The sequence below is a fragment of the Triticum urartu genome, chromosome 5 (assembly GCF_003073215.2).
Source record: "Triticum urartu cultivar G1812 chromosome 5, Tu2.1, whole genome shotgun sequence".
Classification (NCBI taxonomy): domain Eukaryota; kingdom Viridiplantae; phylum Streptophyta; class Magnoliopsida; order Poales; family Poaceae; genus Triticum; species Triticum urartu.
Window position 1 is genome coordinate 582,552,507 of NC_053026.1, and position 12,630 is coordinate 582,565,136.

Below are 12,630 nucleotides of genomic sequence, written 5' to 3' on the forward strand. Positions count from 1 at the left end.
GGAGCGGTATACCTTTTGATCGAACTCTTTACCATTGTCGTTGGGACCCAGATGATGTTTGGCTAGCATTGGTGTTGTGAAGCCTTTGCAGTCTTGCATACCGAACTTCTTCAGGCAATCTTTGAGATACTTCTCTTGAGATATGAAGATGCCATTGCGTTGTTGTCGTATTTGAAGACCAAGGAAGAACTTCAGCTCCCCCATCATGGACATCTGATATTGCTCTTGCATCATATATCCAAACTCTTCACTGTACTTCTGATTGGTGCAGCCGAAGATAATGTCATCCACATATATTTGGCACACAAACAGTTCACCATCATATGTCTTCGTGAAAAGAGTGGGATCTAGGGAACCAGGTATGAAGCCTTTGCTCTTCAAGAAATATTTGAGTGTGTCATACCAGGCCCTAGGGGCTTGTTTGAGGCCATACAGTGCCTTGTTGAGCTTGTATACCATGTCAGGATGTTTTGGATTTTCAAAGCCAGGCGGTTGTGCAACATACACTTCTTCTTCAATCTTGCCATTGAGAAAGGCACTCTTCACATCCATTTGATATAGAAGAATGTTATGATGATTTGCATAGGCCAGCAGTATGCGTATGGCTTCAAGCCTAGCCACATGAGCAAATGTTTCATCGAAGTCAATGCCTTCCACTTGAGTATATCCTTGAGCAACGAGACGAGCTTTGTTTCTGAAAACTTGCCCATGCTCATCTTGCTTGTTGCGGTATATGCATTTGGTGCCTATTATGTTGTGCTTCCGTGGATCAGGATGCTTGACCAGTTCCATACATTATTCAGCTCAAACTGTTGAAGCTCTTCTTGCATAGCTTGAATCCATTCAGGTTCCATGAAGGCTTCTTCAATCTTCTTGGGTTCTGATATTGCGACGAATGCGAAGTGCCCACAGAAATTTGCTAGCTGAGTTTCCCTTGAACGAGTGAGTGGACCAGGTGCATTGATGCTATCAATTATTCTTTCAATCTGCACTTCATTGGCAACGCGAAGATGTACAGGGCGAAGACTTTGCTCTTGCTGTTCACTGTCGTTGTTGGAAGGAATGTCTTCAGGCTGAGCAATGTCTTCATGTTGATCAGGTGCTGAAATGATAAGTTCTTCTTCAGGATGAGCTTCAGAAGGTATAATCTCTCCAGTTCCCATTAGCTTGATTGATTCACTAGCTGGAATTTCATCTAGCACATTTGGCAGTTGCTCTCTTTGTGAACCATTTGTCTCATCGAACCGCACATCCACTGTTTCAACCACTTTGTAATGGAAGAGATTGAAGACTCTGTAGGAGTGCGAATCCTTTCCATATCCAAGCATAAAACCCTCATGTGCTTTTGGTGCAAACTTTGAGGTGTGGTGTGGGTCCTTGATCCAGCACCTTGTGCCAAATACTCTGAAGTAACTGAGATTTGGCTTCTTGCCAGTTAGGAGTTCATAAGCTGTCTTGTTCAGAAGCTTGGGAAGATAAACACGATTGATTGTATGGCATGCAGTGTCAATGGCTTCAGTCCAAAATTTTCTTGGAGTCTTGTATTCATCTAGCATCATTCTGGCCATCTCAACGAGTGTTCTGTTCTTGCGTTCGACGATGCCATTCTGCTGTGGCGTGTACGGAGCTGAGAATTCATGTGTGATGCCCAAGGTATCAAGATATGTATCAAGGCCAGTGTTCTTGAATTCAGTGCCATTGTCACTTCTGATGTGCTTTATCTTGGCGCCAAAATTGTTCATAGCTCGATTGGTGAAGCGTCTGAAGACATCCTGCACTTCAGTCTTGTAAAGGATTATGTGCACCCAAGTATATCTAGCGTAATCATCAACAATTACAAAGCCATAGAGGCAGGCAGTAGTAGTAAAAGTTGAGTAGTGAGTGGTACCGAAAAGATCCATGTGGAGCAGTTCGAAGGGTTGAGTAGTAGTCATGATTGTCTTCGAAGGATGTTTTGCCCTCGTCATCTTCCCTGCTTCACAGGCACCGCATAAGTGATCTTTCTTGAACTTGACGCCCTCGATGCCTATGACATGTTTCTTCTTCGCAAGGGTGTGGAGGTTCCTCATGCCAGCATGCCCAAGCCTCCGATGCCAGAGCCAGCATTCTGAAGCTTTTGCAAGAAGACATACTGCAAGCTGTGGCCCTGCTGAGAAATCTACCACGTACAAATCATCTTTTCAATACCCTTCAAACACTAGAGACTTGTCAGCTTCCATTAGTACAAGGCAACGATATTTTCCAAACATTATGATCATGTTCAAATTGCAAAGCATTGAGACAGACATTAAGTTGAAGCCAAGGGATTCAACAAGCATGACTTTATCCATGTGTTGATCCCTTGAGATTGCAACTCTACCTAGACCCAATACCTTACTTTTACCAGTGTCAGCAAATGTGATGTGGCTCTTGTCGGATGGACGTAAGGTTGAGTCCATAAGAAGACTTCTTTTGCCAGTCATGTGATTTGTACACCCACTGTCAATAATCCATTCTGAAGACGCTGGTGTCGTACCGTACAGTGCAGTTAGGGGGATAGGCTTCACCAAGAGCATTGTGAAGCAAAAACATTTGACGAACCAGTGGGTTATGAAATCTTAGATCCAGGTTAGGACTAATAGGGAGAGTAGCAAGCGATTCAGGTACGAAGTACATAGTAAGACCAGTTGGGCATTTGATCTTGCACCCTACAAGATGTTTAAGGTCCCCAGCAATACCGTCAGACGATTTTGGTTTTCTACTGGAGACCTTTCCCTGCAAAAGAGAGTTAAGCCTTCTTAACCACCCACATCTTCACGGGTGGCTTAGAAGCAATAAGACTAAGTGCAGCATCTGAGAATTTTGGCTTTGAAGCCTTAGCAAACAGTCTTGCAGGCGGACAATAGTACTCATACGAATAAGCAGAATAGTTCTTGGTCTTATGAACATGGCGGTTTGATGAACCGCTCTCATATTCATATGCCTGAGTATGATTTCCCTGCAAAACATTTGCGTTAGTGCGACTCAGTTGAGTCCTCTGTCTGTATGAAGCCTTTGGACCGTATGAAGCCTTTGGTCTGAGGTTTGTCTTCTTCACGTGAGGTGTCATGATGACATTCACAGGAAGACTCTCCAGACACCTTTTCGGAACCCAGATCTTCTTCATAGGCGGTCCATTCCTGCAGTTAGTACCAATGTACCTGGCAAACACTTCACCATTCTGATTCTTAAACATTATATAGTTTGTATCAAAGGATTCATCAATGATAATGGGGTTAGCACAAGTGAAGCCAGATAGATTGGATGGATCTGCTGAAGGTTCCTTTGCAGCAACCCACATGGTTTTGGGGTACTGCTCAGGTTTCCAGTAAGAGCCATCTGCATTCATTTTCCTTACGAACCCTACACCCTCTTTCCTAGGGTTTCGGTTCAGAATCTGCTTTTTTAGGACATCACATAGTGTCTGATGCCCTTTAAGACTTTTGTACATCCCTGTTTCAAGCGATGTCTTCAACCTAGCATTCTCATCAGCAATAGCGGTGGTATCCTCAGCAGAGGGGTTAGTTACCACATCAACAGTTGAAGATATTGCAACAGTAGTAGCAGTAGAACATTCAGCAACAGAAGTAGCATTATCACGCTCAATGCATTTAAGACATGGTGGTTCAAATCCTTCCTGAGTGGGTCTGATCTGTTTGGCGCGAAGTGACTCGTTTTTCGTTTGAAGATCTTCATGAACCGCTCTCAATTTCTCAAGATCTTGCTTCCTTTGAAGATAATCATAGGAAAGCTTTTCATGAGTTGTTGATAGAGTTTCATGACGACTTTAAAGTTCCTGATACTTAACGTGAAGATTTTTTATGTCTTCAATTAAGGATTCAGATCGAGTCATTTCAGCACCTAACAGATCATCGCTTCTGTCTAACAGTTTTTGAATATGTTCCATAGCTTTCTGTTGTTCAGTTGCAATTTTAGCAAGTGTTTTGTAGCTAGGTTTTGAACCACAATCAGAGTCATCGTCACTAGATGTTTGATAGTGAGTAGTGCGTGTGTTTACCTTGGCACCGCGTGCCATGAAGCAGTAGGTAGAAGCGGAGTAGTCCTTGTCATTTGCATCGGTGTCGGTGATGAAGTCATTGTCTTCAGTGTTGAAGATGGACTTGGCAACGTATGCTGTAGCCAGACTTGCGACGCCTGAGTCGGATTCCTCCTCAGACTCCACCTCCGCCTCCTCAGAAGCAGACTCCTCTGAATCCATTTCCTTGCCAACAAACGCACGTGCCTTGCCAGATGAGCTCTTCTTGTGTGATGAAGACTTTGAGGAAGACTTGGAAGAAGACTTTGAGTATTTCTTCTTCTTCTTCTTGTCGTCAGAGTCATCTTCCTTGCTCTTCTTCTTCTTTTTGTTCTCATTGTCCCACTGTGGACACTCAGAGATGAAGTGGCCAAGTTTCTTGCACTTGTGACATGTTTTCTTCTTGTAGTCATGAGCAGGAGCTTCATCATTCCTAGAACTTGATCGGGAAGACTTTCTGAAGCCTTTCTTCTTGGTGAATTTTTGGAACTTCTTGACAAGCATAGCAAGTTCCCTTCCAATGTCTTCAGGATCATCAGAACTGCTGCCAGATTCTTCTTCAGATGAGGAGACAGCTTTTGCCTTCAAGGCACGAGTTCGCCCATAGTTTGGACCGTAGATATCTCTTTTCTCCGAAAGCTGAAACTCATGTGTGTTGAGCCTCTCAAGTATGTCATACGGATCGAGTGTCTTGAAATCAGGACGTTCTTGAATCATCAGGGCCAGGATGTCAAACGAACTATCAAGTGATCTCAGCAGCGTCTTGACGACTTCGTGTTTGGTAATCTTAGTGGCGCCGAGGGCTTGAAGCTCATTTATGATGTCAGTGAGTCGGTCAAATGTGTGCTGGACATTCTCATTGTCATTTCGCTTGAAGCGGTTGAAGAGGTTGCGAAGGACACTAATTCTCTGATCTCTCTGGGTTGAGATGCCTTCATTGACCTTGGAGAGCCAGTCCCAGACCAGCTTGCATGTCTTCAAAGCACTCACACGGCCATACTGTCCTTTGGTCAGATGACCACAGATGATATTCTTGGCAGTAGAGTCCAGTTGAACGAATTTCTTGACATCAGCAGCAGTGACACCTTCTCCAGCCTTGGGAACGCCGTTCTCGACGACATACCATAGGTCGACGTCAATGGCTTCAAGATGCATGCGCATCTTATTCTTCCAGTAGGGATATTCAGTTCCGTTGAAGACGGGGCACGCAGCGGAGACTTTAATTATCCCTGTAGTCGACATAGCTAAAAATCCAGGTGGTTAAACCGAATCACACAGAACAAGGGAGCACCTTGCTCTGATACCAATTGAAAGTGCGTTATATCGACTAGAGGGGGGGTGAATAGGCGATTTTTATGAAAGTCTTCAGACCATAGAAGTTTTGAAGACAAACGATAAAATTAAACCTATTACCATGCAATGGAAGGTAGACTACACTAGGAAAACCATAGTCAAGTATTCAATGAAGTGAAAGCACAAAGACTAATAGCAGCTAGGTAGTAAGGATTAGGTAGGAAGATATTGTGAAGCCAAATAGAACACGCAGTCACTCAGTGAAGACAAATGATAGGGCAAACATACAATGACTTCACAAGGAGTAACAGTAAGTAAAGGGAAGTGAAGATGAAACCAGTGACTCGTTGAAGACAATGATTTGTTGGACCAGTTCCAGTTGCTGTGACAACTGTACGTCTGGTTGGAGCGGCTAGGTATTTAAACCTTAGGACACACAGTCCCGGACACCCAGTCCTGAACACGCAGCTCAGGACACCCAGTCCTCACCGTATTCCTTGAGCTAAGGTCACATAGACCTCGCCCAATCACTCTGGTAAGTCTTCAAGGTAGACTCCCAAACCTTCACAGACTTCGTTCACCTGGCAATCCACAATGTCTCTTGGATGCTCAGAACGCGACGCCTAACCGGCTGGAGGATGCACAGTCCTCAAGTGTAATAAGTCTTCATATCACACAGACAAGAAAGACTTAAGTGATGCCCAATTCTCTCTGGCTCTGGTGGTTAGGGCTTTATCCTCGCAAGGAATTCTCTCTCAAAGGCTTCGAGGTGGGTTGCTCTCAAATGACAAAAGCCGTACTTTCAATCTGAGCAGCCAACCATTTATGGTTGTAGGGGGTGGGCTATTTATAGCCACTTGGCAACCCGACCTGATTTGTCCGAAATGACCCTGGGTCACTAAGGAACTGACACGTGTCCCAACGGTCAGATTTCAAACTCACACGACAACTTTACTTGGGCTACAAGCAAAGCTGACTTGTCCGACTCTGGACAAGATTCCCTCTCATAGTCTTCACTCGAAGACATAGGTTTTGGTTTAGGCATCACTTTAGTCATTCTGACTGGTTCTCTTGGACCCCACTTAATAGTACGGTGGTTCCTATGACTCAACACAAAAGAAAAATAACTACAAAAGATCTAAGTCTTCGAGCTCCATAGGCTTCATATAGTGTCTTCTCTTGTCATAGTCTTCAATGTGAATATCTTCATATACCACCTTTGACTTCAATGTCTTCATACATTTTTAGGGGTCATCTCTGGTAGTAAAACTGAATCAATGAGGGACTTCTACCTGTGTTATCCTGCAATTCTCACAAACACATTAGTCCCTCAACTAGGTTTGTCGTCAATACTCCAAAACCAACTAGGGGTGGCACTAGATGCACTTACAATAATAAGCTTATCATGGGATCATCATGCTTACCATGGTCATGAAACCTCACCTCCGATCAATGTGGGAGGAAAATATTGAGGATTTAGTTCGGGGAAAGTTCCCGAACTCTATGGTATTAATGAACCAAAATTTTCACTTCCGTCGTTGCCGACCAATGTGATCCTTTAAGACTGCTAGCTTTCAGCTTCACCCAGTCTGAGGTACTTACTCGGATGACCCGGTAGTAACAATCACAGAGGTGCTCCCTTTACCACCTAGCCGAACAATCGGGAACGTAGGGGTAAGCACAGGAGCCAGGCAACCCAGCTTGGCCAAAATCTTAAGTCAGATTGATGCATATTTATGGCTTTATAACGATGATTATGGAAGGTATCCCTCGTATATAAAATATGAACGCCGATGATATATTTATTTTGACTCCGTTGCGACCATTTATCACTTGAAAGTGACCCATCGTCGGCTTCTACCCCTTTGTAGATACTATGCAGGGTGTCTCCGCGATAACAAGACAACCCTTAGCCGACGTCTCGGTGCTCGAAGGCGGTTGTGTGAGCAGAAACGAGGCAATCAGATATGCGGGCTTTATAACTTTCACTTAGTCATATGAGCTTTTAAACTGGGGAAGCTAGCTACGAGCCCCCGGTTAGTGTTCGGCGACAGCCAAGGTCAAGCCATAAACACTTCGGCCCATGTTATGATCTGCCCGTTATTTAACATATTCATCGGATCATTGACTAGTTTACGCTTATTGTGACAGTCAGTTTTCGGCTTTCTCCACCGAGGTGCTTAACCATGCAAGCTGGAAGCACAATCGCAGTGGTTCTCCCTTTGCACACCTAGCCGAACAACGCGGAATGTAGGAGGCAAGCACAGGAGCCAGGCAACCCAACTATTTGACCGAAGACACAATTTGAAACCGATGCATGTATAGCAATATCCGAGAATGTTTTTGCCGAATCTCTAAAGGTGTCCAGCATTGCACTATGAGACTTATGCTGGAAACACACAAATAGTTTAAAAGTGCCATAAGTTTGGAAAACCAAAAAAATGTTAGTAAAAACTTGACGCCCGAACAAGATCAAGTGTTCGGTGCCAATCCAAAAATTGGAAAAAATTTGTGCTTCTGTCGTGCTTTAACATGACACATCCGATCTCCAGACTTCACGCGGGCCAGCCTACCGCTTCAAGATCCTTATCCCAAAGGCGGAGTACTCCTCCGAGGTCAGTTTAGCAAACTAAACTCGAGCGGCTTTTAGAGAGAAGATATGCTATCCGGCTATTGACCATACACTCGAGTCAAAAAAGGAGCGGTAGAAAAAGACTTTGCAATGACCAAGAAGAAAACACATTTACTATAAAATAACTCATATAAATTTTAAGAGCCCCCAAGTGACTTGGGTAAAAGAATTTTATGTATAATGATTGTATGTACCGAAGTACTGATATCATATCTGTGTTCACCCGAACTTTAAACGCGTCTTAACCGACCGTCGGCTTCTCCCTCTTCGGTCAAGGGCCAAAAAGTGTTATGTACTCCACCTGCCGAGAATATCGATGGTGGTTCCGATAACCAGGCAATCAGGCCATAAGGCTGTAACAGAAAAAGTGCGCTGAGGGAACTTATGCTATATTACTGACGAAGTGTAAGAAGCATGTTCGAAGAAAATAGTACCTCCACCGATACCTTTCTTCGGTTGCTCATTGTTACTATGAGACTTGTGCAATAGATTTTTTGTATTCATGAGTTCCGTTGTGTGCCGACCATAATTGAAAACAATAAGAGCACTAGCTTTCGGCTTCACCCAGTCTAAGGTCCGAGCTCGGATGACCCGATCGTGACAATCATAGAGGTGCTCCCTTTACTCCCTAGCCGAACAATCGGGGACATGGGGGTAAGCACAGGAGCCAGGCAACCCAGCTTGCGAAACACTTGAGTCAACACGGTGCATATTATGGCGTAATACACGAACAAGGAACGAAGCCATACAAGTATAATCATATGCAAGAGGAAAGACTTCATAAAGGAAGCCCCTAAATAAACGGGGTATTTGAATTTTTGTGTCACAAACAAAGTTTTGACAAGGAAGTTTTTCATAAATAACTTTTTGCCAAAAAAGTACAATGCTTGGTCAAACCGAACAAAATTTAAAACTGAAAGTTTTTGAGCATGAAAGAGACTTAGCTGGTCAATGTGTTCGACATTGATGACGCGGTCCGAGCTTGATGTGGGAGAAGGTTCCATTCTCCAAGCCGGTCCTGAGTTGGCGGAGCAAAGAGCTTGGCACTCTGAAGTGGTGACATAGCACGACCAATGCAGGCCGACAGAGTGACGCTGAAGTCCCCGACGTGGGTTAATGAAGTGTTGACGAAGCCCCCCGTCCAGCCGAGGTGACAACACTGCCCGACCCGGATCATTTGCATGTGCACAAAAAATAATGCAAACTAGAGATAATAGTAATAATAATGAATTAAAAAAATTGTTGCATAATAAATAATTTATGCAAAGTGAGTAATAAAGGAAATATGGCCTGTGCGCCGAACACTCGATGAGCTAGAGCTCTCTCGGCGATGCCGAAGTCACCAAGGCAACCGAACACGTCGGTATGGCAACACAACCATCAAGGTGATCACGCGAGCCGATTTACGCTGATTGGGACGACGACGTCGGCTTGCCGAAGAGACCATGTGACGCAATCGAAGTCCATTACTTGCACATGTAAAATAGTGCAGGCCAACAATAATAATATAAATATATAAAAATCCTCGTGTAATTAATTTATGCAAAATAATCCATTTAAAGATATGTGGCCTGGCGCCGAAGTCAATGTCCATGCAGGACGTCGGCGTGATGCGTTAAAGGCGTGGCAAAATCTGAATTCACAGGTCGGTCCGAGTTCCGGATGCGGCGTTCGCCGAACTATGTACGAAACTGACCGAACCACCACACGACCGTCGTTAATGCGGTCATCATTTGATAGACCTGGTTTATTTTTTGTAGCAGTCCGAAGAAAAGTGACTCCCAAAATTGGGAATCGATCCACGCACCCATTGCATGATGGGTGATGAAGTGACGGTATGACGATGCTGGTAAAGGTTGGCTCGCCAAAGCAAAGCCCCCGGTCTAGCTAACGTGACGAAGCTGGTCGGCTGACGACGCCGAAGTCTCTAAAGTAGGTTGAAGAAGGGATGGCGAAGCCCCCGGTCCAGCCGAGGTGACAAAGTAGGTCGGTAAGGAGACGTTGCAGCTGCCATGTCAGCCGAGGTGTTGAAGCAGTTTGGCGTGATGGACATCGGCTTGAAAAAGCAACAGTGCAGCCATGCCGGCGCAGGTCGTAACTTGTGACGCGGTCAATGCCGGTGTGCCCGCTCCGTGTAATCCGTGGAGCAGTGATGTTGGTGATGATTTATCCTTCGCAATGTCGAACTCTTGTTCTTGCCCAGATGATGATCCGAGAAGTTGAGATCGGCTCAACAAAGCGACAACGTGTCTAGCGCAGGTCGGTAGCCGTTGAGCAACATTGACGGGCTGGTTTGACACCTGCGCGATGGTGAAGATCATATTAGAAAAGACCTTAAAATTAGTAGGATGTGTTTGGGAACAAAACACAATACCCCACACAAAACTTCCTTAAAAAAGGATGTCCGAAGTCGCGTTCATAAAAAAGATGAACTCGGGTCAGATTCGTTCTCGCGCAGAAAATAGATCTGAAAAAGTGGTCCACTCATCGGAAGGTTCCCGGAGTTTGAACCATCGGATCGAGCTGAAATTTGAAGGGGTGTTGGTTATGGGAATTCCACAGCAGATGAACGGTTGGATCTTCCAAAGGACCTCCGATCTAGGATCTGGACACCACTCCCTAAACTCTCCTGGATTCCCGTCCAGATTTGACAGAGCTCTGGTATATCGTAGATTGTAGGAGATTCCTCCATCGGAACTCGACAAAATTTTGCATGGCTGTTGTAGACTTAATTCCGCACAATTCCACCGAAGGAATCGTCAAAGCTATGCTCAAGGAGATGGTGGCAGCGGATACAAGTTCGCTGTCCTGAAAAACAGCACGGTCGCCCGAGGGCAATGTTGACGTTGAGCCCCCGAGCTCCGAGGATAATTCCTCCATGATCATGATAGAGATCGGAGTTGATGTTGATGAAGGCCCTCGTCCGAACATAATGATTGTGGTTGGGCACAGTCCTCGGTCAAGCCAAGGTGACCAGTCGAGGTGGCGACGAAGACGCCGACGTCGCAGTTGGTCTGTAGACGAGCCATCGATCCTTTTGCCGACCACACAACGGAACTCTCAATGAAAGCACCAATGTTGGTGTCAAAACCGACGGATCTCAGGTAGGGGGTCCCAAACTGTGCGTCTAAGGTCGATGGTAACAGGAGACAGGGGACACGATGTTTACCCAGGTTCGGGCCCTTTCTATGGAGGTAATACCCTACGTCCTGCTTGATTGATCTTGATGAATATAAGGATTACAAGAGTTGATCTACCTCGAGATCACATGTTGTGGTCTAAACCCTAGAGGTATGATGAGTAATATCATAATGATCTATCGACTAGCCTGACCTTGGCTTATATAATGCACCAGAGGCCTAGGATAACAAGAGTCCTAGTTGAATACGCCGGTGGAGAGGAGTCTTTGTCTTGATCACCAAGTCTTGTGGAATCTTCCTTGTGCATGTCATCAGCTATCCGAACTGGCCCATGATTAAATGGCCCTGGGGGTCTTCGGCCCAATCCAACTGATCGGGAGACGACATGGTGAGTACCCCCTAGTCCAGGACACCGTCAACCGTCGTTTATTCTGATGGCGAGTCATCCACCGGTGAGACAGAGTCTTTGTATCAACTGCCAGATGGCTGGCTTGGGGGCTGTTCCGATGGCGACAGTATTCCGGGCCCTCGTGAGCCGCCGAATCAACAACCCATTGGGTGCCGGGTCTCAACGATCTTGCACTCGTCGGATCATGCCAATGCCGACTCAGTTGTGTTGATGTTGAAAAACAATTGTTGCTTCACACCTTGAAGCAGAAACTGGGGCGGCTCAAACGTCATTGTAATGACATGGGGACACTCATGGCGCTCTGGTTAAATATGCTGACCCTGATAGTACCAAAGACCCTAAGGTTGAGGATGATAAGGCAGGAAAGGGGAAGAGGATCAGCAATGCTAAAGGATAACAGCATAACTCGGCGGCGAATCAAGGAGGTAATGGTAAGCGCAAACAGCTTGGACTTTGTGGTAAATACCAATGCACAGAATAATGGCCAGGGTCGTAAGGGTAGACCACCCCCGCAGACCGGAGGATCAGGCATTAATCTTGAGCATATGTTGAATCAGCCCTGCCCAAGGCATGGTACGCGACAGAGACTGTCTACTCATCTCTGGAAGGATTGTTTCATTATGAAGGAGTTCAAAAATTCAATTTCCTTTCAAGGCAACCATGGACCGGGTGGCGGTCGAGGATCCGGTTCTCAAGGTCCGGGTTATGGTGTTGGCGGTTCAAACTCTAGGTTCCAAGGTCATCAAGGTCATCAAGGCAATCAAAGCAATCATGGTAGCTACCATCAACAGCCAGGTCAGGGGAGTCAGCAGCAGCAATCCGGATATCAGAGTAACCCAAAACAATTGAATAGTGAGCAGTACCACGTCTTCATCACGAGTTTGTGCAAACGGGATCAGAAGCTTCATAAAAGGGCAGTAAACTCGGTTGAACCGATAGTACCCCGTTACTTGTGCTGGTCTGAGCAGCCCATTGTGTGGAGTCGAGAGGATCATCCACCCAGGGTTGATAATCCGGGTCATCTAGCATTGGTGGTCGCACCTCAGGTTGAAGAGTATAAGTTCACCAAAATGCTCATGGACGAATGGAGCAGCATCAATAT